We start from the raw sequence: 26,854 nt of genomic DNA, 5'->3' as shown, positions 1-26,854 counted from the left end.
AGAAAAAGTTTACTCATTACTTAGCTTTACAAAATAGTATTATACACCATACATACTGACAGTTAACAAACAGAATTGTATCAATTTAGAGAGTAATAATACAATATTAGAAAGATATGGTAAAAATTTGTCCAAATCCCAAAGTTCAATTTACCTTTTTTACATACATCTTATAGACAGAATAAATGGCAAACAGACTTTTAATGTAGTATCTTGCTCTCACAGAAACTTCTAATATTCATGGAATTTTTCCTTAATACCACAATTGAGTTAATTTAATTTTATGGAATTTTGTGATTCTGATTAAAATAATCCCAAAGTAAATCTATTTACTCATAGAAGGTAAAGTGAGTTACAGAAAATTTTTGTCCAGTCTCAGCCTTTTAAAAATAAGAATGTTATTACTTTGTAAATCCTGCCTGAAAGTTGGCTGATATGGGGCATTTGCACTCATTAACACTATATAGACTTCTTGCTCCATTTTAACTTTGAGTCCTGGATTTACACAGAGGAACAGACATATGTTAGTAAGAACGTTAACTAAGAAATTGCCATTTGGAGATTCCCAAAACCCATACTATCGGCCTTTCAACTACCTGAAAAGTAGAAACTAAAACAGAAGTGTACATCTACAGTTTTAAAAAGTTATCTTTGAGTTGTTGAAATGACATATGTATATAAAATTCATGGTTATCTTAAACTTTAAAACATATCTGTTAAAATATGCATTATTTTATATCCCTAATGTACCAATCAGCTCCTCAAGTAGAGAGCAGGGAAGAAGATACAGCTGAACAGTTTGTAAGGACAAAAGCAATACACTTTAATTTCTTTAACTGAGCAATATAAATGATTGAAAGAAGGCATTGTAAGGAAAACATAGCTAATATGTTGGATCCCTGAGGTTTGTCACTGACCACCCTTTTATTAGGAAGAAGACTAATTTTCTGTTGTAAATCATGCAGATTAGACTACATCTGAAACACTGTTTTCAATTTCCGTCCTTAAGAATTTATTTAGGAAAAAAAAAAAGAACATTTAGATGAGGTGATAATGACCTTCAATAGCTCATCTTAAAACTATGCCAAATAATACTTATTGAAGATATTTCAAAACTGAACTTGTATGAGAAAAGAATAAAGTCTTTAGTACTGCCATGAAACCTTAGAAGACACAGACTTATAAGGTATCAGAACATAAAAATACAATGTAGTCAAAGAATCAAATCTTTGTGTTGTATTAGTTAAGAAAGCAATATAAGTCTTAAAGCCTGGAAATTAAAAGAAAACTTTATAGTTTTGTGCAAGGGAATACTAATTTTAATTGAAATTGCCCACATATAATTTACAGTTTTTTGATGAGAATAATGAAGAAGGGGAATTTAGCTTTACAGGATACTTGCAGAGGATTACATCATGTTGGCCTAAGTTAGCATGGATAAGCTCATCCTATCTTAAAATACTATGATGCTGTGATAGGCTTACTGCTTGTTATGTTATAGAAAATATTAACTTCACTGATTATTTTTTTATATGTTTGTTCTTTTGGAACATGCTTTCAGAAAAGATGATGGTTTATAGATCATGTTTTGTAGAACTGTAAAATATTTAGCAGGAGTGAATGAGACAGGGAGAACTTCTTGTTACTTCACTGTAAATCTACTAACCTCTCCAAAATATAAATCAAATAGAATATAAATGAAAATAGAATAGAAGACTCATCAAACTATTAGAAAAAATATTATAATATTAGACACCAATAATTTTTCCTTGACATCTAATATTGGTCTTATACCTGTGAAAAATATCATATCCTTCAAAATATAATTTTTATATGAAAATCTACTATAAGCAATTATTATCAAAATAATGCAATGATGGGTTATACAATAAATTTTTCATTTTCACATGCAAATACAAATAACTCAGGTTATCATTTTGTCAAGATTTTTAAAGATATTAATGAATGTTGCCTGCAGGTTTAAGATTGGCAAATCACACGAAATAGACCTTAGTATTCTATTAATAAAATTATATGGGGGCGCCTGTGTGGTTCAGTGGGTTAAAGCCTTTGCCTTCAGCTCAGGTCGTGATCCCAGGGTCCTGGGGTTGAGCCCTGCATCAGGCTCTCTGCTCGGCGGGGAGCCTGATTCCTCCTCTCTCTCTGCCTGCCTCTGTCTACTTGTGATCTCTGTCTGTCAAATAAATAAATAAATAAAATCTTTAAAAAAAATTATATGTGCAAAGATAACTCTTGCATTATATCTTGAATTAATTACCTTGCTATTAAAGTGACAGTTAAGATTTGCTTGAAATTCAGTTGCATAATAAGGGCCATACATAAAGCAATGTTATAATTACATTGACAGATTAAAATATTTCAACTAAAATTTCATCTATTCCCTTAACTAAACCCTAAGCAATTATAATATATACAAAGTACTTTTCTTAAAGATAGCATATGGACTCAGACTTCAGACAGACTGGATAATAATATAGGAAATAGGACACACCCACACGCATGATACAAAATAATAAACGCTGCAAAACAGAAAATGCTATAAAAGGAACACAGTTTGGGTGATTTTTAAATGTTAAAACCCACCTAAAAACAGACAGATGGTAAATTTACATCTTTTTACAAAGGTTATAATGACTGCTTTTTCATGAAGAAAAAAGATTGTAAAAGGGAACATAATTTTATATAATAATTGCATTAGATTTATAGATTTATACATATTATAAACATGTCTTAGGAGACCTCCCATTATCTATCACTGTATATAAATATCTATTTTTCCCATTATACTAAGCACAAGATGGATTGTAAATGGTTCTAGAAATAAAATTTCTAAAACAACTGTCATTTCTCCATCCTTTGAAAATGAAATTGCCACCAGGTTTGGTTTCATATTTTATGAATTTCAGAAATCTCTGTGACCAGAATATAGTCCCATACATTTACCTAAGCAAAGCTCTGATAATTTGTGGCAATTTAAAGTTAACTGATAAGTCAACATAATTTGAAAAGGATTGTTGATCATACAAATGATGAATTCTCTTAAAAGGCATTAAAAATTTTATAATTTGATCTTTCATAAAGTAATCTATTTTTTACTTTTTGAGGAGCCTCCATACAGTTTCCCACCGTGGTTGCACCAGTTTCATTCTCACCAACAGTGAATGAGTCTTCATTTATCTCACATCCTTGCCAACACCTCGTGATCCAGCAAATCACACTTCTGGGTACTTACCCAATGAATACAAGAATACTAATTCAAAAGGATGCATACACCACTGTGCTTATTAGCAGTATTATTTACAATAGCCAACATGGAAGCATCCCGAGTGCCCAGTGATCGATGAATGCATAAGAAAATGTGCTGTATATATACAGTGGAGTATTACTCATCCGTAAAAAATAATGAAATCTCGCCATTTGCAATGACATGGATGGAGCTAAAGAGTGTAATAAGTATAATGCTAATAAGCAAAATAAATCACATTGTATGATTTCACTTATAGGTGGAATTAAAGAAACAACACGAACAAAGAGGAAAAATGAGAGAGAAGAGAGAAGTCAGGAAACAGACTCTTAACTATAGAGAACAAATTAATGGTTACCAAGTGGGTGCAAGGAGGGGTATTCTGATGAGCACAGAATGATATATGGAAGTGTTATAATCCTGCACACCTAAAACTAGTGTAATATTGTATGTTAACTAATAGAATTAAAATAAAAACTTCAAAAAAAAGTAATTCGATCTTTCAAAGTTTTATCTAATGAATTTAAAAGGCAGGGGGAAAGGGTCTTCTTTATAACAAACCTTTTTTGTTGTTCCTCTGTAGGCTTGACTGATACATATAATTGTTATAGATCGTCTAAGTGGATCACTAAACGCAAAAAGATGAGGACTAAAAGTACTCAAAAAAACCCCTACAATGTATGTATTATAATAACATGGCATGTTCACTAAATAGCATATTTTAATCTTACATAGCAACTGAACATTCACAGCTGTCTGAATTCAAACATGAAAGTTCAAACATGTGTTAATGTCAACAATTTGAAATACTTTTTTTTTCTTAAACTAGCTTTGTTTTTTTGTCCATGGAATAGAATTTCAAATCAACAACTTTCTGAAGTTTATCCTTATGGACAGTTTCATTAGTTTCACAAAAGCCAGCCTGAAGGTGTCACACAACTAAATTTTAAAAAGCTTTTAATGAAAGAAGTCACTTTTATTTTTAAAACAATAACACTGACACATCTGAAAAGGGTATTAAAGAGAATGAGAAATTAGTTTTACCCCCCACCTACCACCAAAAAATGTTACAGTCAGAAAAAGGAGGAGCTGATTTAAGGTAAGATATTCATCACTGACTGAATTTAGGTATACTGAATTTGAAGCAGTGGTAGATATTCAAATAAAGAGGCTATGAAATGCTTGGAAATATAAAACAGCAAGCATAGGAGATAGGCTCAGTTTATAGCACCAACTACTACATATCATAAAGGTTATAATTAAGTTATAAAATTAGACCGGATACATCAGATTTAAAAAAAAAAAAAAAGGAGAAAGAGAAGAAGAGCAAAGACAGACTTAAGTGGAGTATACAAGTAGATGGTATGAGGAAGAACAGAGAGGCTAAAAACCTTGTAATCAATGGAGGGCTCCAAAAAAGAAAAAGAATGAAGAAAAATGAAGAGTGAGTAGAACACTATGGTTGTAAAGGCTAGGCAGTAAATTGTTGGTAAAGGTTTTCTTACTGGTATGACAAAATAAAGGGTAAATATGGATAAACAGGTATCACATCCTTAAATGTGAGATTATACATGAAGGTAAAGATTTTGATAAGGAGACCTGAGTATAATCTATATGTAATGAAATAGTATCAATAATGAAGAAAGGTCAAGGAGCTAAGATGGAGGAGTAGTGGGAGGACTCTACACTTGCCTCATCCCTAGAACACAGCTAGATAAATATCAAATCATTCCAAATACGCAAGAAATCAATCTAAGTACTGAAGGAACAATCTGCACAACTAGAGGAAGAGAAGACATCACACTGTGGAAGGTAGGAGATGCAGAAATCTGATTTGGAGGAGAAACAGATCACAGGTGCTGCAGAGGGGAGGGAGCTCTGGTCAGGAGAGAGGTGAGAGGGAGAGAGAAAGCAATGTGCTGAGCATTGCACAAGGAAAACACTTGTCCAAACCCGCTGATGTAAAAATGAGAGGGTCTGATTTTCATGAGTTTTACAGTCAGCAGGGTTCAAAGACTGGAGTTTTAGAGATCTGCCACATGGTCAGTGGGGAGCCCTGAGGGCACTTCAGTGTCCCTTTGGAGAGGGAGGGCAGAGCCAGGCACTAGACTGCATGATCTGAGGATCCTGTGGGAGGCACTGAATGAGAAGATTCCCCCTTCTTGGAGCACATCTGGGAGGGATGGTCTTGCCTTTCTGGGAAAAAAGAGCCAGCAGGTGCCATTACCCTCCCGCTCCCTTCAGCATAGGGGCAGAGATACCTACTGAGATGGCTAACCTGGACACTGCCTTTTTGCTGTGCTTTACTCCAGTCTCCATGCCCCTGCATGCTGGTGTGACTGCCCTTCTAGGACAAACCTGCATCAATCCCAGCATGCGAGACTCTCCCCAGAGGACCAGCATGGTCCGTGACATGCCAGCTCTCTAAAGCTTAGAGTTTTAAAACTCAGCCAACCTGCCTGGGCTAGAACACAGGTGCACTGTGCTGCCAGGCAGGCAGATGGCCCAGACACAGATGGTGAAGGCAGGGATCTGAGGGACACCTGAGACACACAATGGGAAATTGTTTGCTCTTCTGGGAGGACTTCCCATATAGCAGCAGGTGCAAACTCCCCTCTCTGGGGACGGAGGAGGGGGCTGGCACCATTTCTCTCCCCTGCCCGTTAGCGTAAATCTGAGTCAGCAGGACAGTGACAACTGTTGCAGCCTGAACTACTCACACCAAGCCCTTCCTCACTGCACTGTGCAGGTGCTGCTTTTCCTGGGCATGTGTGGTAAGAACCAGAGCAGTGGGCCTCTCCCCCAGAAGACCCACACATCTCCCACCCCCAACATGCACCACGTCTACTGACCACAGAATTCTGCAAAGCTTCAGCTCTAGTGGAAAGACCATCAGTCCTCTTTTTTAAAAGCAAACCAGGGCACACCTAGTTAAAATTCTCCACACCCTGGCCCGGGTGCAAGCACTGCCCATGGACGGTCAGGAGAGACTGCAGAGGAATGGCCCGAGGGAAAGAGCAGCCAATACAGAGTAGCAGAGCACACACAGCATACAGCAGAGACATTTCCTGAAGCACCAGACCCTGGACAGTATATGAACTCTTCTTCATAAAGCCATTACCCTTAGAAACATAACAGGCTTTCCTAACACATAGAAGAAGACAAAGACCTAGACAAAATGCAGAGATGGAGAAACTCATCCCAAAAGAAAGAACAAGAAAAGGTGACAGACATGGATCTAATCAAAACAGATATAAGTAATAGGTCTGATGCAGAATTTAAAGCAACATTCATAAGGATACTAGATGGGCTTGAGAAAAGCATAGACCACAGACGATACCAGGGAGTCCCTTACCACAGGGATAAAAGACCTAAAAACAAGTCAGGCCAATATGAAAAATGCAAGTCGAGATTTAAGACTGACTGGATGTAATGACTTAACAGATCTATTCAGAGCATTTTATCCTAATGCAGCAGAATACACATTCTTTTCAAGTGTACATGGGTCATTCTCTAAAACAGATCACATACTAGGTTACAATCAGGCCTCAGTGAGTACAAAAAGATTGAAATCATACCACGCATATTTTCAGGACACAACACTATGTAACTTGGAATTCAACCACAGGAAAAAATTTGGAAACACAACAATCACATGGAGGTTTAAGAACATCCTACTAAAGAATGAATGGGTTATCCAGGAAATTAAAGAATAAACAGAAAAGTACATGGAACAAATGAAAATGAAAATACAAGGGTCCACGACCTTTGGGATGCAACAAAAGAGGGCCTAGGAGGGACATATATAGTAATACAGGCCTATTTTAAGAAGCAAGAAAATTTTCAAATACACAATCTAACTTTACACCTGAAGAAGCTAGAAAAAGAACAACAAATGGAGTCTAAAGCTAGCAGAAAAAGGGAAATAATAAAGATTACATCACAAATAAATGACATGAAAATAGTAAGCAAAAAACCCAGTAGAAGAGACCAATTAAACCGGGAGCTGGTTCACTGAATTAATAAAATTGATAAACCCCTAGCCAAGACTTATCAAAAAGAAAAGATGCCTACCTCTCTGCCTACTTGTGATCTCTCTCTGTCAAATAAATGAATAAAATCTTTTAAAAAAATCAAAAAGAAAATAAAGAGGACCGAAATAAATAAATCCATGAATGAGAGGAGAGATCACAACCAATACCACAGAAATACAAACAGTTATAATGAATATTATAAAAAATTATATGCCAACAAATTGAGCAATCTGGAAAAAAATGGATAAATTCCTAGAAACATATAAACTACCAAAACTGAGACAGGAAGAAATAGAAAACTCGAGACCAATAACCAGAAAGAAATTGAAGCAGTAATCAAAACTTTCTCAACAAATAAAGATAGCTTCCCAGGGGAATTCTACCAAACATTTAAAGAGGAATTAATACCTCTTCTTCTCAAACTGTTAAAAACAAAAACAAAAACAAAAAACCGAACAAACAAAAAAAACCAACCACAACAAAAAACGAAGGAACTCATTCTATAAGGCAAGCATTACCATGATTCCAAAATCAGAAAAAGAACCCACTAAAAAAAGAGAATTATAGGACAATGGCCCTGACAAACATGGATGTGAAAATTCTCACCAAAATACTAGCAAGCTGAATCCAAGAACACATTAAAAGAATCATTCACTGGGGCGCCTGGGTGGCTCAGTGGGTTAAAGCCTCTGCCTTTGGCTCAGGTCATGATCTCAGGGTCCTGGGATCGAGCCTCGCATTGGGCTCTCTGCTCTGTGGGGAGTCTGCTTCCCTCTCTCTCTGCCTGCCTCTCTGCCTACTTGTGATCTCTCTCTGTCAAATAAATAAATAAAATCTTAAAAAAAAAAAAAAGAATCATTCACCATGATCAAGTGAGATTTACTGCTGGGCTGCTAAGGTATCTCAATATTTGCAAATCAATCAACATGATATTGCACATTAATAAAAGAAAGGATAAGGAAAAATAGAAGGAAAGAACCATATGATCCTCTCAACAGATTTAAAAGAAGCAAAGTATAGCATCCATTCATCATAAAAACCCTCAACAAAGCAGGGATAGAGGGAATATAACTCAATATCATAAAGGCCATATATGAAAGACCAGCTAATATCCTCAATGGGGAAAACTGAGAGCTTTTCCTCTACAGTAATGAACAAGACAGGGATATCCACTCTCACCCCTCTTACTTAACATAGTACTGCCTATGTCCTAGCCTCAGCAATTAAACAACAAAAAGAAATAGAAGGCATCCAAATCAGCAAGGAAGAAGTCAAACTTTCACTATTCAAAGATGACATGATACTCTATGTGGAAATCCTGAAAGATTCCACCAAAAAAACTGCTAGACTGATACATGAATTCAGCAAGGTTGCAGGATACAAAATAAACATACAGAAACCTGTGGCATTTCTATACATCAATAATGAAGCAGCAGAAAGAGAAACCAAGGAATCAATCCCATTTACAATTGCACCAAAAACCGTAAGAGACCTATGAATAAATCTAACAAAGGGGTAAAAGATCTATACTCTGAAAACCATAGAAAACTTATGAAAGCAATTGAAAAGGACATGAAGAAATGGATAAACATTCCATGCTCATGGACTGGGAAAAAAGAATTGTCAAAATGTCTATAGTATCCGGGCGCCTGGGTGGCTCCATGGGTTAAGCCTCTGCCTTCGGCTCAGGGCATGATCTCAGAGTCCTGGGATCGAGCCCCCGCATCTGGCTCTCTGCTCAGCAGGGAGCCTGCTTCCCCCTCTCTCTCTGCCTGCTCCTCTGCCTACTTGTGCTCTATCTGTCAAATAAATAAATAAAATCTTAAAAAAAAAGTCCATAGTACCCAAAGCAATCTACACATTTAATGTAATCCCTACCAAAATTCTAAAAATACAAACTACAAAAGCAAAGCAAAGCAAAGCTGGAGGCATCACAAAATTCCAGACTCCATATATGACAAAGCTGTAGTCATCAAGACAGTATGGTACCGGCACAAAAACAGAAACACAGATCAATGGAACAGAATAGAAAACCCAGAAATGGACCCACAACTATATGGTCAACTAATCTATGACAAAGAAAGAAATAATGCCTAATGGAAAAAAGACAGTCTTCAACAAATGGTGTTGGGAAATCTGGAGAGCAAGATGCAAAAAAATGGAATAGATCACTTTCTTACACCATACACAGAAATAAATTCAAAATGGATTAAAGACCTAAATGTGAGACAGGAAACCATCAAAATCTTAGAAGAGCACATGGGCAGCAATCTCTTTGACATCAGCCATAGCAACTTCTCTTACCAGATACTTCATCAGAGGCAAGGGAACAAAAGGAAAAATGAACTATCAGGACCTCATCAAGATAAAAAAAGCTTCTGTACAGTGAAAGAAACAATCAATAAAACCCAAAGGCAACCTTTAGTATGGGAGAAGTTATCTGAAAATGACATATCTGATAAAGTGTTAGTATCCAAAATCTATAAAGAATTTATCAAATTGAACACCCAGAGAACAAGTAATCCAGTCAAGAAATGAGCAGAAGACCTGAATAAACATTTTTCCAAAGAAGACGTCCAGACGGCTAACAGACACACGAAAAATGTTCAACATCACTCATCATCAGGGAAATTTTAAATCAAAACTACAATGAGACAGCACCTCACACTTCTCAGAATGGCTAAAATTATCAACACAAGAAAGAAATGTTGGCGAGGATGCAGAGAAAGAAGAACCCTTTTACACTGTTGGTGGGAATGCAAACTCATATAGTCAATCTGGAAAACGCTGAGGTTCCTCTAGATATTAAAAACAGAACTACCATATGATCCAACCTTGCACTACTAGGTGTTTACCCAAAAGACAAAATAATACTGATTCAAAGGGACACATGCACCCTAAGGTTTACAGTAGCATTAGCAACAACAGCCAAATTGCAGAAAGAGCCCAAGTGTCCATCGACTGAGGAATGGATAAAGATGTAGTATATATAAAATGAAATACTACTCAGCCAAAAAAAAGAATGAAATCTTGCCATTTGCAATGATATGGATGGAGCTAGAGTGTATTATGCTAAGTGAAATAAGTCAGAGAAAGACAAATACCAAATGATTTCACTCATGTGGAATTTAAGAAACAAAACAAATGTATGTAGGGGGGATATGAAGAGAAAGGCAAACCATAAAATAGACTCTTAACTATAAAGAACAAACCAGGAGTTGTTAGAGGGAGGTGGGTGGGGGATGAGCTAAATGGGTGATGGGTATGAAAAAGGGTACGTGATACAGGGATGAACACTGGGTGATACATGAAACAGATTAATCACTAAATTCTAATTCTGAAACTAATATCGCACTATATATTAACTAACTGGAATTTAAATAAAAACTTGAAACCAAAATAAAATATTTTTCATTTCCTTTAAAAATAAATTAATATAATTCATATAATTAAAAATAATGAAGGATAAAAATGGAGGCAAAAGTTCTGTGTATAAAACACCCTTATTTAATAAAATACACAGATTAAACTAAGTCAATCAGTAAACAGACACAATCCACATAACTTCAACACATGCATGCTTAGTTACTTGTGCTTGTTATGAAAGAGGTTTATGCCAGTTGTCCTTGTTATTATGTTTCATCTCTGAAACCAAAGTTTGTATAGCAATGTGCGACCAGGGAAGGGACTCTGTTCTCTGGGTCTGCTTTCCTCTGGGTCTGGCATTAGATGGAATAGGCAATTTATGTTGACTCTCCAGTGAAAATAAGAGATAGACATAGAAATGGCAAAAAAAAAAAAAAAAAAAAGCGTACGTAATTCACAATAAAACCTTTTTTAAAAAATATTGTTCAAATATGTTGAAATAATAACTTCTTATATGCTTATCACTTAAATCAAAAGTCTTAATTTTTTTATATTTATTCCCAGTTTCTGGCCACATAAAATCCTGGGACTTAAGTTTTAAACCACTCATACACTGATGCTAATTATAACTATACAGCTATAGCTATAGAATTAATTATAACTTAGGGACCCTATAATTTCTAACTTAATAATTTAGGCTGTTTCCATCATTTTCTATGAACAAGGTTTATTAAGAAATTTTTACTGACAATGAATTTGTGCATCAAGATTTCATTAGAAAAAATATAAAGAAATAATTTTACTGTGTCAAAAACAATCACATTTCAACTTTGATCTCATGACCAAACTAATTACTACAAATAATTTGGTTACTATTTTCTATTAGCAATGTGAACACTTGCTCACATCATCACTTTCTAGAATAACATGGGTATTATGTAAATAGTCCAATGTGTTAGAAGGAAAATTCTGTTTTGTTATTAAGTTACAAATTAAGTGGTTATCATAAAATTTGATTGATTGATTTTTTGCTACACTACAAATACTAGTGTGTGTATGCTTAACTCTATAGAATTCTACCATATTCTACCATATTTTGTATCTGGCTTTTTCTTACTTAAGTCTGTATAAGTTTGTGATAGCTTTCCAACTAAGTAAGTGGGTATATATATCATTCTTTTAAGTCAAAATTACATTCAGAGATGACTTTAATCACTCTCTAAATTGACACTAAGTTGTTTCATAAATCCACATTTTATATAGAAGTCTATATAGAGCAATGTCATATTATTTATTAATTACATAATTTTTTCATATAATTTTATTTCTTTGCAGTGTTCCAAAAATCATTGTTTATGCACCACACCCAGTGCTCTATGCAATACATGTCCTCCTTAATACCCACCACCAAGCTCACCCAACCCCTCACCCCCCTCCCCTCCGAAACCCTCAGTTTCTCAGAGTCCACAGTCTCTTAGTTTGTCTTCCCCTCCAATTTCCCCCAACTCACTTCTCCATAATTATTTTTGAGTTACTACCTCGAAGGGTAATTAAAGTGGATTTTTAAAAGTGACTATTTTACATGTTGCTACTCATTATTGAAATGTCTTCTGCAGCGGTTTTAATAATTTATACACCCACCAACAATGTGTAAGAATTTTGGGGGTGCCTGGGTGGCTCAGTGGTTTAAGCCTCTGTCTTCAGCTCAGGTCATGATCTCAGGGTCTTGGGATCGAGCCCCACATTGGGCTCTCCACTCAGCAGAAGCCTACTGAGCCTTTCTCTCCGCCTGCCTCTCTGCCTACTTCTGATTTCTCTCTGTCAAATAAATAAATAAAGTCTTAAAAAAATACTTAAAAAAAAAAGAATTTTGTGTTTTCTACACATTCTTCCCAGTATTAGATTTCAAATTGTCTGTTTCTTCCTATTGTTCTAATTCTTTTTAGAGAATAAAAAAGAAAAACCTTTCTTAATTTAAGCACAAACAGTTATAAGTGGGGTTTCACTTCTTTATAATTTTACAGGATAACTGTAAAGTTTTTAGAATTTTTTTATCCTATGTAAATTTTCCACAAATATTTTTTGTCGTGATTATTAAAGTTCCATGTGTCATAATCATGTAAGTATTTTTGGTTTTTTGAGATTTGAGATTGGCTTTTGTTTTCATATAGATGTTTTATATCTTTGTATGATGGAATTTAACACTATTCCTTTTAGGTTTTTATATTTTCATGATATGTTTATGATACTTTTTCCTATACATTATGAAAACATACATTCATTTGTATTTTAAATGTCATCTCCTAGTACCTATTAGTCTCTATTTTGCATATTGTCCTTTTCTGGTGGTGGATATATATTGTGAATTATATCTGTCTTTTCAAGCATCTTCTCTGCTTTTTATATTCCATAAATAACTTTCCTTGATACATCCTAGATCATATAACTGTCCATAAGTAGTATATTCCATTCTTTACTCTTTGGTATTTACATTTTAAATTTAAGTTTGTTGAAATTTGATTTTTCAATGTTGGGAAAAAAAGAACTAACATATTTTCCATATAGTTAGTTGTTTTATGAGTATGAATGGAATGCATATGTCTTTATTTCTTAACTATAATACCAGCTTACTTATTCTGAGCTCTCAAATTTGTTAAAATATTTTTGTGTTTTGTTTCATCTTGTGTATTTGGTATGTTTCAAAAGTCTCATTAAAGTATTACATGGTATATATTACTCTTTTTTCTCCAAAATTTTCTTTACTGTTTATATCTGTTCATAATCCCAAATCTGATTTGGATTTTCAATTTCCAATGTATTTTCTTAGGATTTATTTAGAGTTTCAACATTTTATAAAAATGTTTGAAGTTATACCCCTTGTAATAAAAAAGTAATTATTTGAAAATATGGTATTTTTCTCCATTCATATACTTTTACATTACTAGCTTTAACATTTTGTTTAATCTAGTATGTGACATTTCTTGTTTAGAATTTTTCCTTTTATTTCACATATTTTGGAAACTTTATAAATGTGCTTCTTTTTATTTTCTACCTGGTTGGCATTTATATTTTTAAATTATTTTATATTTTTGGTATTTGGTTTTTTTTTTTTTTTTTGACACCCTTGAGACATAGTTACCATAGGAATGAAAACACTAAAAAGAAAAAAAAAAAAGATTTGGAAAACCTACAGCTAGCATTTTCTGCTCTAAAACACTAAAATAAAATTTTCTCAAGCAATGGCTGTACTTCCTCCTGCTACAAATATTTTTCAGGTGAAAAACAATGCATTCTTTATTGGAGTTCAAGCAATGATAATACTTCAGTTGATTCATATCCCAAATATATTGGGATATGAATCAACTGAATTTTACTAATCATTTGCTGCACTGGATTGCCCTTCAGATTTAATTGGATATGCTTTCAGTACAGCATGTTATAAAAAACTTCAACTAAATTGATAAAATAAGGCCATATAAAACATGATTCAAACAAAAAAACAATCACAACAACAAATCTGAGGAAAAAATACAAATCTTTGATTTAATTTTTAAAAATCAGCAAAAGACTAATATGTCATAAAAGAAAGCCATTCTCATTATAAATAGAAATTGAGCCAACTTAAAATAATAACGTGTATTTAAACCAAAATAAAAAACAATTAAGGAAAATAATACTTAATGCTGATAAGAATTGGTTGTTCAGTCCCTAGAAATGAGTATTCGTAGAAAATTTCTAGAATGCGATTTGGCTTTACAACTTAAAAATCTCAAACAAGTGTGTACTTTTACCATGAATAAAATTCTCCCAGTCCTGGGAAATCCGTTATCACTATAAGGTAAAAAGTTTGTACAAAGACAGGGGTACACTGATATAAGTCACAATGTTATTAAACTAGAAAAGAAAACAGAGAAAAGTTAAATGTCTAAAATTGGGGAATATTTATTTCTGATAGATGCATATCTATAATGAAATATTTTATACTGGTATTAAAAATAGAAAATTCTCATAGACATTATTATATTGAAAAATGAAAGACAAACTAAATATATATGTGAATCATCTCAACTACTTATAATTAAATATTTTATATTAATGTAACAGCTCATTTTGTATGTGAATTAAAAGAGACACATCTATCCACCAAAATATTAATAATCTCTATATTTTTAGATTGTGGGAAATTTATAAATCATTTTTACACATTCATTTTATATTCAATTTTTCTGAAATTACCACATATTAATGTTGTCACTTAAAATAATTGAAATCATAGGAACCTCCTTTACTCAGCTAAAACATTTATATTTAACATAACAATAATCCTGATTTATAAGCCACCTGACTATTTATCTTCTATTACTTTGGTAACTCAAAGTAGTCTGAAAAAAAATGTTGCCTAAGAATTCCAATATATCAAAATCTCATCATGTAGAAACAATTACCCATTTAATGACCACTAGTATTCTCATCAATTTGTAGTTATCAATAATGACATGACTATAGTAATTGGTCTTGATTTCAAAAAAACTGTTGCCATAATGAAAAACTTATGCTTAGACTTAACTTTTTATTCTTTTCTTTAGAACAACAAGTTTCTTAAAGATTCAGCTATTAGAAATGGTACTAAAAGTTGTATCAGGTGAGTAAGCAGTTCTGTTGAAAATAACACAGAGGTGCTTGGGTGGCTCAGTCAGTTAAGCATCAGGTTGTTTAGTTAAGCATCACCTTGATTTCAGCTCAGGTCATAATCTCAGGATCCTGAGACTGAGCCCCAAGTCAGCTCCTCACTGACTGTACTGGGTAGCCCGCCTAAGATTCTCTCTCTTTCCTCCTTCCTCTGCCCCTCTTCCCTCCAAATCTTGCACACTCCTTTCTCTCTTAAAAAAAAAAAAAAAAAAAAAAAAGATGAAAAGAAAATGAGACAGGAGAGAACACGCCATACAACTGCATGTAGATTTCACTCAGTGTGATCAGCCTCACATATTCAGGAGTTTCTAGGCTGGCCATGATTCCCACTCTGAGAATCCTACTTTCACAAGCAGTATCAAATTCTAGTATTCTGAGCTGAGAGACAATTAAGAAACATCTATTCTGTCACACTTGTTCCAAAAGTTTGAAAATATGGTTAGTGGATTTTAACTGCTTGTTCTGGTAACAAAATATTCTAATTATTGATAGAATTAGCACTAAAAATAAAGTACCCAATTCTTTCTTGGCTTTTTCTAGCAAACACCCTATCCAACTTCAACTTCAGAGAAGCCATGGATGCTGTCACATGAGTGTTAGGCTCTGTCATACTGCTAGGCTCTATTTTGTCTGTTTTTGTATTTTCTTGGGGAGAATAACACTATATTTGGGTACAGTTAATCAAGAAAAAATAGTTACCCCAAACAAGGCAACTTTACTGAAGGCTAGTTCAATATAACTCATTTACTATTATTCATGGCATCCGCCCAGTTTTAATGTAAAATCTTATCAGAAAGTTACATAAAAAATACTTTTGAAGTAGGAGTATCAGTTTTACCATGACCTCAATATCCGCTCTGAACTTCAATAATCTAAAATGGGGTTTAATCTCTGTATCTGAGACTTTCGTCAGGATTAAGTTAGTTGATTGGACAGTACCTCACAAATTACCTCCATTCCTGTGTTAGTTCCCTGGCCTAGTTACAATTCCTGTAACAGAAACACAGGTGTAATATTAACTTGCTTTCTGTTATTATAGGTAGATAAATAAATACACCTTCTGCCACACCTTATATGTTAATTGGTTATTAGAGATGTATTAGGTAACTTAAGATCTATCGACTTCCTTGTTTTGAGAGAACTGTATCTCAATATAAATCATGGGAAAATATTTTGATATGCTTTAGAGAAACATATTGTGCTCCTGCCAATTTTTGAGACTAAAATATTGGAAACAACACAGTTCATATGAAGATTTATAACTTCCCCTAATGTGGAATTTTGGGAAAAAATTAAATTACACGTCAAGCATGTGGAAATCTAGAGCAAGATGTGTTATAGTCCTAGGTGGGAGAATGTAGTGTGTCTTAGTAGACTGGGTTTTACACTGTATTTGGGTTGCTGGCAGCTCCAGAGTTGTAACTAAGGAGACTTTGTGTGTCATTTTGGGACTGACTTTTGCACAGTGAGTGATACAACACAGGAGGGAAGGATACAGAATAAAATGACAGTATAGCTGAAATGGTGTAGGAAAAGGTACTTTGGAAGTTAGATAATAGAATTCTCAGAAAATTAAAAGTCATTTCAAATTCACACACATAGCTATCTACTTAAAAATATGACTTTTCATGGAACTGATTTGCATCTTCTGAAGGTTGTTCTTCAGACCAGGACACCTCTTAGGTTGATAACCATAAAAACATAGCATCACACCACAGTTCCTGAGTGTTAGTTGGTCCCATGAAACCCTAAATTTTGACATATCCTTGTACTTAATGATACTAGATCCACCAAAAATATTTGTCCTCAAACACATGAGTTTTAATTATATTGAAAATATGCTGAGGCAAGTAGCCCTCCTTTTTAATATTCCCATATCTGAGAAACTGCCTTTGTATCTTTGGTGACAGCATTCATCACTATCACCTTCATGGTTTGGCAGATTCAAATAGGCCAGAAACAGAAACATAATTTGGGACTGTATACTAAAGTTTACAATAAAATAAAATACACATATAAAAATAAAAACTATATATAAAATAGGTTTAGATGGCAGAAGTCTGGCCAAATTAAACTTTCAAATTCTTTTAAAGTGCTGCTTAAGTGTATTCTTCATACATTAGAATCATGTAACATTTATATACAATATATATACAATATATATATACAATACACCATTCTATTTAATACTCAATTTACAAATGGAATTCATGTGAATATCTGGCATAGTTTTTTGGCTTTATAGTCTAAGTAAAGTTTAATACCTTCAAACAAGGAATGAACCCACCAGGAATGGATGTAAGATGGGGGGCAGGATCAAAGAATAAAGATAATGTAACAATTTCTGGATTCTACTCACAGTTTAGTTTTAATGTGAAATAGTAAAACAGCATGCAGATTCTTTTCCATTATATTCTAACCTCAACTGCTACTACTAAGGAAAACTCATGTCAGCATGCCATTTTAAAGACATAGCATAGCCAAGAAAATAATAGTATAGCCAGAGTGACAGGTGTTTCTTGCCAGAGTATAAATAATTCCAAATTTTTCATGAAGCTTTCAGTTATACTGGGGTAGAAGGGCTTCTTCAGTTGCTGTTTCTGTATTGTATATAGAGTTGTCAGTTAAGTAGGTTAAATAGATGCAATTCTCCATATTCTGAAGGCTGAGTAATAAGAATAAAAAAAAATTCAGTTTCAAAGAAAAAAAGTCTCCTTAACCAGTCAAGAGACAAGTCTACTGAGAAAGACCTTTTCCAAACTTGAGAAACAATTTGATAATGATGGCTACCATTTACTTTGAAATTTTATTGTGAATAAGTTTATTTATGTAAAAACACTGCAAATTTTATTCTTTACAAATTCATTTTTGCCTCTGATATTTACTTGAAGTTAAAGTCATTTGAAATTAATTAAAACTACTTACTTCACATTTAACTGTCCTATATCTAACATTGGCTTTTCACATTTATTTTCAGGATTAATTTTAATATCACAATTTGAATATTTACACTGCACAAATTCATTTTTAAAATATTAGAGTATTTTCTACTTAATTTACGCCTATATTTTTACATTAAATGCTTTCATTTGAAATCATATCAAAGTTTACTTTTATACTCTTTTATAAAGTAATTGTTTTTTAAAGTAATTGTTTTCATAACTCTGAAAATGAATTCTAGTAAAGAGTAAATAAAATATATATATCTCCCTATCAATCTTGTTAGGAATAGTACAGAAGACATATCAAATATTTTACCGTTTCCTCAATTCCCATGAACTTAGCTCTAGAATTTCATTCTTTTCTCAGTTCTACTAGAAGACAGTGATATGGACTAAGAACAATGCTAAAAATAAGGCTATCAACATGTAGACTATAAAATTTAATGGAAGTAAAAAATCATAATTGATAGACTTTTAGGGAAACAATATTTGTAATACTAGGTTTAAAAAGATAAAAAAGTGGCTTTATTTCTCTCTCTTCTATTTCCTTAAAAACATATCCTGTTATTGGGGCGCCTGGGTGGCTCAGTGGTTAAAGACTCTGCCTTCGGCTCAGGTCATGATCCCAGGGTCCTGGGATGGAGCCTCACATCGGGCTCTCTGCTCAGCAGGGAGCCTGCCTCCTCCTCCTCTCTCTCTCTCTGCCTGCCTCTCTGCCTACTTGTGATCTGTCAAATAAATAAAAATCTTAAAAAAAAAAAAACATATTCTATTATAAACAAAATAGAAAAGGATCATCCAAAAAAAAAGTGCTTAATTGTCCCATGATCATTAATTTGTTCAGGGAAACACTTCAAAATGCATCTCTGTAAAAGTCAGAATAATGGATTCCAAAGATATTTATACCCTAATCCCTGGAACCTGTGAATATACATGAATATATATGACAAACATTAGTTGAGGTTTGTATGAAATTAAGGTTCTAATCATGGGACGCCTTGGTGGCTCAGTCGGTTAAGCAACTGCCTTCCGCTCAGGTCATGATCCTAGAGTCCTGGGATGGAGTCCCACCCACATTGGGCTCCTTGCTTGAGGTGGAGCCTGCTTCTCCCTCTGTGTGCCACTCCCCCTGCTTGTGCTCTCTAGTTCTCTCTCTCTGACAAAAAAAAATAAATAAAATCTTAAAAAAAAATGTTCTAATCAGATGACCATAAAAAGGGATACTATCCAGGATTATCTGGAAATATCAATGTAACCACAAACATCTCCGTAAGTGGAAGAAGGAGGCAGAAAAGGAGGTTGAGGTGAGAACTCAATCTACTGTGGCTGGCTGGCTTTTAAGATAAAGAGAGCCATGAGCCAAGAAATTTGGGCAACCCTTGGGCAACCTTGACACTGGAAAGGACAAGAAAAAGATTGTCCCTTAGATCCTTCAGAAGAAATGCAATCTTGCCAACATCTTGATTAGTCCTCTGAGGCACATTTCATATTTCTGAGTGACAGAGGAATAAGATAATAAATTTCTGTTTTTTTAAGCCATTAAGTTTGTAGCAATTTATAATAGCAACCATAAAAAATACAGTTTCTACATCTGCATCTATCTTAATTTTGTAAATTGTCCAAATTTTATTTTTAACACATGCCCCCAACATGTTGTTAGCAATATAGACAGCATGTGCTTAAGAAAAAGGCAAAAAAGGCAATGTAAAAAGAGTGAGTAACTTAACATGCCAGCCCTCTTTTCTAAGAAAAAAAAAAAATACAACTTAATATATTTATAATAATAGTCACTGCATAATTTATTATATGTTTAGAATTGGAGTTGTAATATACTTGTATAAATAACTGCCAAAACAAAAAAAATTCCTGATTAATTGACTTGACCTTTGTAAATCATATAGCCTAATGTTAACTATTTTGAAAAAAAAAAAAAAAATCACGATTTTTCCAGGCTAAGAATTCATACTTCTGTGTCATTTGCTCCTCTACTATATCAAAGAAGTAAGAGCAGTCACAGCACATGCATTGCTCTATGGAACATATTAATAAAGTTCTCAGGATCAATGCTACTGACTGCTTCCTGGCAGCAGCAGTTTAATGCCAGCAAAAATATTGCCTCATTAAAGCACAGAAGAGAATAAAATAGAGCAAAATCAGCACAAATAAAATTCATTAATTATGTCTTAGCCATTGAACCTTTTCTTTTATATTAAAGAAGTTTAAACATGGTGGGTGCATATACTAGAAATGATGGAGTACCTACTTATCCCCGGTGATGCTCCTTCCTGGATCACAGTTGGTTAGTTATCATTATTTAATGTTTGTAAAGGGCTCTGACGTCAAGCTCACTCCCTGGGTGCTGAGTAGGATCATCTGCCTGAACAAATCTAATGATGAAAACCATATGTTACCATTTCCCATGCCTGTATAGAGGAAAGTGAATATTTACCATTAAAGAAAACAAAACAAAGCAAACAAACAAGTAAAAACAAAAAAAAAAAAAACAAACAAAAAAAACTAGTTCGAAGGAAGTTGCAGACCAATTTAGAAAGAAACAAAACTTGTGCTCCCTCAATTCAGGCCAGAAATAGCAGGTCCTCTTGTGCTTGAACCCAAGGAACAGACACGCTATTACCTGCCTAAAGAGGCCATGGTTCTTTGAGCCAAAAGGACATATTGGTCAATGGGACAGCTGTGGGTACTTTGGGTTTCGTATGTGAAAATATTCCACAATTTTTATGTTCTCATCAACCAAACAAGTGAACACTGGGAAATAACTATATTAAGTTAAGGCAAGACATGCATGACAACATACAAGTGCAGGATATCACTCACAGAAAAACTCCCAAAACTTTCCCAAATCACTCTGTAGGGTATGAATAAGAAGCCAAACAATGGGAAATGACAGTTCATATGCTGATTTGAAAAATCTGCAGTGATAGAAATGGCTTGGGAAGACTCAACTGATTCAATCTCTGGCTTAGTACAATTTTTCATGAGTGCAATATGTTACAGGTAAGTTAGGTAAGTTAGAAATTCCTGGATTCTAGCATTCATTCTGAGACAAAGCAGTATGCTTAGCATTTTTCTCTAAACTAAAAATATATATTTAAAATGATCTATAACTATGATTTCTTAACAGTTTCAGCCTTTTTTTTCTGAATTAGAGTGAATACGTAAGATTCTGTTAAATATGTATGTTTAGGTTTGATAAAGTAACATTTGCCTCCCAAGAAAACTGGAAAATGTGATAAAAATATCAAACGTATATGTGAAACATCCTCCAACCCAATGAATATTGGTTTTGTTGTGTCAAGAGCACACTAAATGGGATGAGTATTTTAGATCACAGTAACAGCTTCTTCTTTAAACAGAAAAATCACTATTATTTGATTTTCAACACACTGCCCTTCTTTCAGGGAACTTAGGGAAATATGCTCACATATCACCTGTGTAAAATAGGAACAATTTATGTTCTTTCAACTGTGAACACCAATCACACATAGACATTTGCAAATTTACATGAGATGGAAAGCAATTTCAAGGCAATCAACTAAACCACAATAAAAATTACACATGCATCACAGCATTGGGAGAGGGATAAAGCTGTGACTTGCCAAAAGAAAATCAGTTTGTACATAACTCTGGCTGACTGGCTCTGGTGTCCCGAACAATAAAAACTATCTCTAGGCAAATGACACTGTAGACTGATGTGTTAAGTCAGGCTGCAGTAAGGCATGTACATGTCCAGGCTGCAGTGCTACAAAGAACGGCCCTGACCCTGAGGAAGTAGGTTACCTGGACGTTGCTTTACACCATTTCTCAACTGCTAACTAGAAATAATTTGGCCTATTTTCAGCAGTTGATTTAAGAGTAACAGAAATTGTATTCATTTGCAATTTTTTTCCCCAAATTTAAAAGATTTCCAAAATACCTACTGCTTTTGAAATCTAGTCAAGTGACCATTCAGGTTTAAAATGAAATAACTAATTCAAAAGAAGGAAAATAAAAGACTAAATATTTTTAATGGTCGTGTTAACATTTAATCCAGATCCTTCAGTTTTTAATGGTCGTGTTAACATTTAATCCAGATCCTTCAGTGTTAGAAGTACAGTGTATTGTAAGTGTTTTTTTATGATTAGACTTTTGCTTTTCACATTCAAATGATTCTTTATTCATTGTTATGGCAGAAAGTACAAATAAGTAAATTAAAGGAAAATGTATCTATAATCATGTATTCTAGGATTAAACACTTTAATAACTGTTTCTCTACAGTTTTTTTTCTGTTCTCTGTGCTGCATGAGAGCTATATATGTGTATAATTGTTTTTCTGTACAATTTCATATCAAGAATAATTACATATCAAATACCACTTAAGAAAAAAGTAAACCACAGCAAAACAGAGATTAAAAATTGTTAAGAAAGGTTCACTTAAAATTTTTACAGTGGGGGCACCTGGGTGGCTCAGTGGGTTAAAGCCTCTGCCTTTAGCTCAGGTCCTGATCCCAGGGTCCTGGAATCGAGGCCCACATTGGGCTCTCTGCTCAACAGGGAGCCTGCTTCCCTTCCTCTCTCTCTGCCTGCCTCTCTGCCTACCTGAGATCTCTGTCAAATAAATAAAATCTGAAAAAAAAATTCTTTTACAGTGAAAAGTAGGTAACACTTTATGAAATACATATATATTTATAAATATCCAATTTAATGCAAATATGAATTTTAGAAATGCTCTTATTCTTTTTTTAGTGTCCTTAATACCTAATTCTTATATAGTTAAAACTCCTCAGCAATAAGGTAGAGCTATTTTTATTTTATTTTATAGATGAGGAACCTAAAGGGCATAGGTTTTAAGCAATCTCTACGTTTTGAATAGTTAGTAATTAATGTATCCAATATCTGAACCTGTACAGTCCAGTATTAGTCTCTTTCACCAATTCCCTATAATATCTCTTCTTTTATGATCCTAAAACTCATTATGAGAAATCTTGGTTAGTCCTTACACATTCATACTTATAAAAAGGCCAACCATTAATGCATCATTGTGTCTTTTTAGAAACATGAAGTGAAATGAAAGCACAAGGCCAAAGAAAGACTGATTAAATCATGGGGTGTAAGTGAGGATGCTAGATTTTGTCTACTGAAAGTTTAAAGTTGTACTGGAAATAAGACTAAGTTCTATATAAGCTAGGTAAGTGCTTCCCAACATTTTCATCCATTGATTCATTTTTCAACAAATATTTTATGAGTGTCTAAAATATGCCAGGCACTGTCCTAGAAACCTGGGACATATCAAAGAACCAGATGAAAATCTGTGCCCTTATGGAGTTTATGTATTAGTAGAGGAGAGAGTAAAGTAACAAACTGAGTATATAAAGGGCTTGTAATAGTAACAGCTGGTACACTGAGGTAAGAGGCTGGGACTGCTCATTACCTGGGTTCATAGGCATACACAACACAAACACCTCAGGGCCAATGGGATCAATGTGTCAGTATACCAGTGGGGAGACAAGACTGAAATGCATGCGATGATACCATATTTTGAACTCCCTGGGAAAATAAGTTCTGTAATCAAAGATTGTTTTAGGAAAAAAGTTGTTGCTTCTTCTCTATGAGTAATTCAAACTGACTTAATTCAAATTAAAATTTCTCACCTAATGGGACAGGACTCTTCTCTCCAAATTCTGAAGACTGGTTAAGGTTAGTGTCTAAACCAAAATAAAACCCAGTTGGTGGAGAGTTCAGAACACGCTGAAGTGTATTCTTTAAGTTGACCGTTTCTGAAACACAGTTTGTTTTAACTTTTGAGTTTAAGGGAAGATTTTAAAAAGAATCAACCCAACAAACAATTAAAACAGTTATTTTCAGGGCATCTGGGTGGCTCAGTCAGTTAAGTGTCTGTATTTGGTTCAGGTCATGATCCCAGGGTCCTAGGATCAAGCCCTGCATCAGGCTCTCTGCTCAACCGGGAGTCTGCTTCTTTTTTTCCTCCTTCTCTGCTCCCTCTCTCAAATAAATAAATAAAATCTTTCAAAAAATTTTTTAAAAAGTTATTTTTCTCTTTTTATTTTATCCTATTGCTAAATTCTAACATTTCTGGTGGTCCCAGGATCAGTAAAATAATCTGTGAAAGAAACTTACAAGCACATAGCTTAAAAAACAACAAAACCCTCAAAGTATTCACAGTCACATTTATTCCATGTCAATTTTAAGTTTTAAAGTTCAAAATATTAATGATTGCAATCATAAACAGAATATTTTACTTATACTTATGAAATATGATACGATAATTTTAGATATTAATTTATGTTTTTTCTGTTCTCCGTGCCCCACCCCCACCGCTTCCTCAATTTGTGCTAAAAGCAGGCTCTGCGTTCATCTGCAAAACAGGGAAGAGGTGGCAAGGCCTAAAAATTGAAATCTTTATTTAAACAAATACCTCATCTTCTGATAAAGCTTTTGTCCACTAATGGTCCCACATACTATAGGGTAAGAAGGAGGACTCTTCCGAGAACAGTAAAATAAGTAGAAAAGATTTTCTTGATACCAGAAAAAAAATCTACAGAATTGAGGAACAGGAATGACCCATGTCCTCAAAGTGAACTATGGATTTGGTATAATCTAAAAAAGTCAATAACGGTCTCAAGTCTTCCAAATATTTCTTTTAGACTTGGATTGTTAATGGAATTCTGGACAATATTAAACTGATTTTAGCTTATATTCTCTTGACTGCCCCAAGTTTCCAGGGTTTCCTTCTACTACTTCACTTTAATATAGTGATTTTAATTAGTTAATTGATATTAGTGATTGTGAAAAATTTTTCATAGTTCTAATTACACAAGGATAATCTCTAATCACTCATTCTGATGTGATATTAGCTGGATATTTGACTTTATATGGGTTTTAAGTTTGATTTGAACATACTTTGTTATATTAAGGATGTGCCTTTATACTTTTTGTTTTTAAAAATATTTGAAACGTACTTCCAGGGAAGATGGCATAGTGTCGCGGCCGACGTGACAAATCGATCAGGGTCGAGAGGGTAAGAGGATGCTGAAAAGAAATTAAGAGACAATGAGATGGGGGCAGGAGGAGCACCAAGGAGGATGTCCAATAGTGCCAATTTTATTCAAGGCTGTGAGGCATTATATAGCTAACAGAAACAATCATAAGAAAGTATCTATTTTTATCTGATTACTGAAGAGTTTGCAACATGCACAGAAAATCCTTCAAGCTTTCCCATTATCTATTTCCCAAGCACCAATAGCAGACCTTCTAGCGCCAGATGTACTGACTTCAAGGCTACTCGACATAGTTTAAGCACAGCACAGTCTTACAGTGGTGTAGTCTATAGCCCGTGCAAGGACAGCAAGGACCAGCCAAGAATTTCTGACCCCGACCAAATCATCTCTATCTGACTAGCAAACGTGTGGGAAGTCATGTAGGCGAGCGCACAACACATAGCACAGACCCTTTCTCAGGGCTACTCGACTTTATCGACCTAAGCCTTTTGTTCGGCTATTCAGCCTTTAAAGGAGGCACAAGTCAGGGCCTGGTTTGGTTCTCGTCTCAAGCCTTATCGTGGCCTCCCACAGCATAGTAGGAGGACCTCAAGTTCACCTTGTCCCACAGATTTAACTAGATAATAATCACATCAGATAATAACCATGTCAGTATAAATAACCCAGAAAATGACACAAAGATTGGCAGAACAAACTCTCCACAGCTAAATGTACAGAAGAGGCCACATTGAATAGGATAGGAAGGATGAAGATGGGTCGGGGGCTAAATGAACCCATGGGACTGTCCAATGGAGAGATACCACTGCATGTGCAGAGAGGGGAGAGAAACAGACTTTCGCACCAGGGAACCCACATGAGGAATACAAATCCCCATAACATTTGGTTTTGCAAAACACAGGAGCCAAATTTTGCGAGTTCTTATAATCAACTTTCAAAAACAGCACGATCCTGGGAGAGCTGGAAGAACAAGGGAAAACGAAGTCCTCACTCTTCAAGCGACAGAAACAAACAGCCCATGGAGATATAGCATAGAAGCAGCAGTTTCACAAATATCTATGGTACATGGGAGGGAGACTTTTACTAATTTCAGAGACTGTGCTGGAGGGGCAGAGATCTTTGGGAGATTTCTCCAGTAACAACTGAGCTGGCAGGTGCTATTTCTCTCCCCATGCCTCCTAGCATAAACACCTGGACCCCTATGAGAGCCAACACAGCACCAACACTTGCTACCTGGCTTGCTAACAGTGCGCCCTAATCCTGAATTCTCCTGTAGACACATACCCTGCAACCAGTCCTTACCTCCAGGCCCCTTCCACAGGAGACCCAAGCAAATTTTTCCAACACAGATTCCAACAGATCTGCCTCCTCCAGCCCGGCCGCCCTGGTCCCTGAGAGCTACAGGCCCCCTCCTACCAGCTTGGACCTTGCTGGCACCATGCACCCTACTCCCATCTTCTCCTGCAGTCTGGTTCTACTGCCATCTCTGGCAAATGCCTGGTCCTAGACTAGGCCCCTAACAACACAGAGATCATACCCTATCAC

General features: G+C 34.7%; 1 protein-coding gene across 1 annotated transcript in view; it reads right to left on the bottom strand.

Moving 5' to 3' along the window:
- The window catches only part of LOC111152227 (eyes shut homolog (Drosophila)), a 1,631,332-nt gene that overhangs the window by 1,375,308 nt on the left and 229,170 nt on the right, over positions 1–26,854 (bottom strand).

The sequence above is a fragment of the Enhydra lutris genome, unplaced genomic scaffold (genome assembly GCF_002288905.1).
Source record: "Enhydra lutris kenyoni isolate GAN:26980312 unplaced genomic scaffold, ASM228890v2 scaffoldscaffold28, whole genome shotgun sequence".
In the NCBI taxonomy this organism is placed as follows: domain Eukaryota; kingdom Metazoa; phylum Chordata; class Mammalia; order Carnivora; family Mustelidae; genus Enhydra; species Enhydra lutris.
The sequence above is the reverse complement of the archived record's forward strand: the minus strand, read 5'-3'. Positions and strand labels throughout refer to the sequence as shown.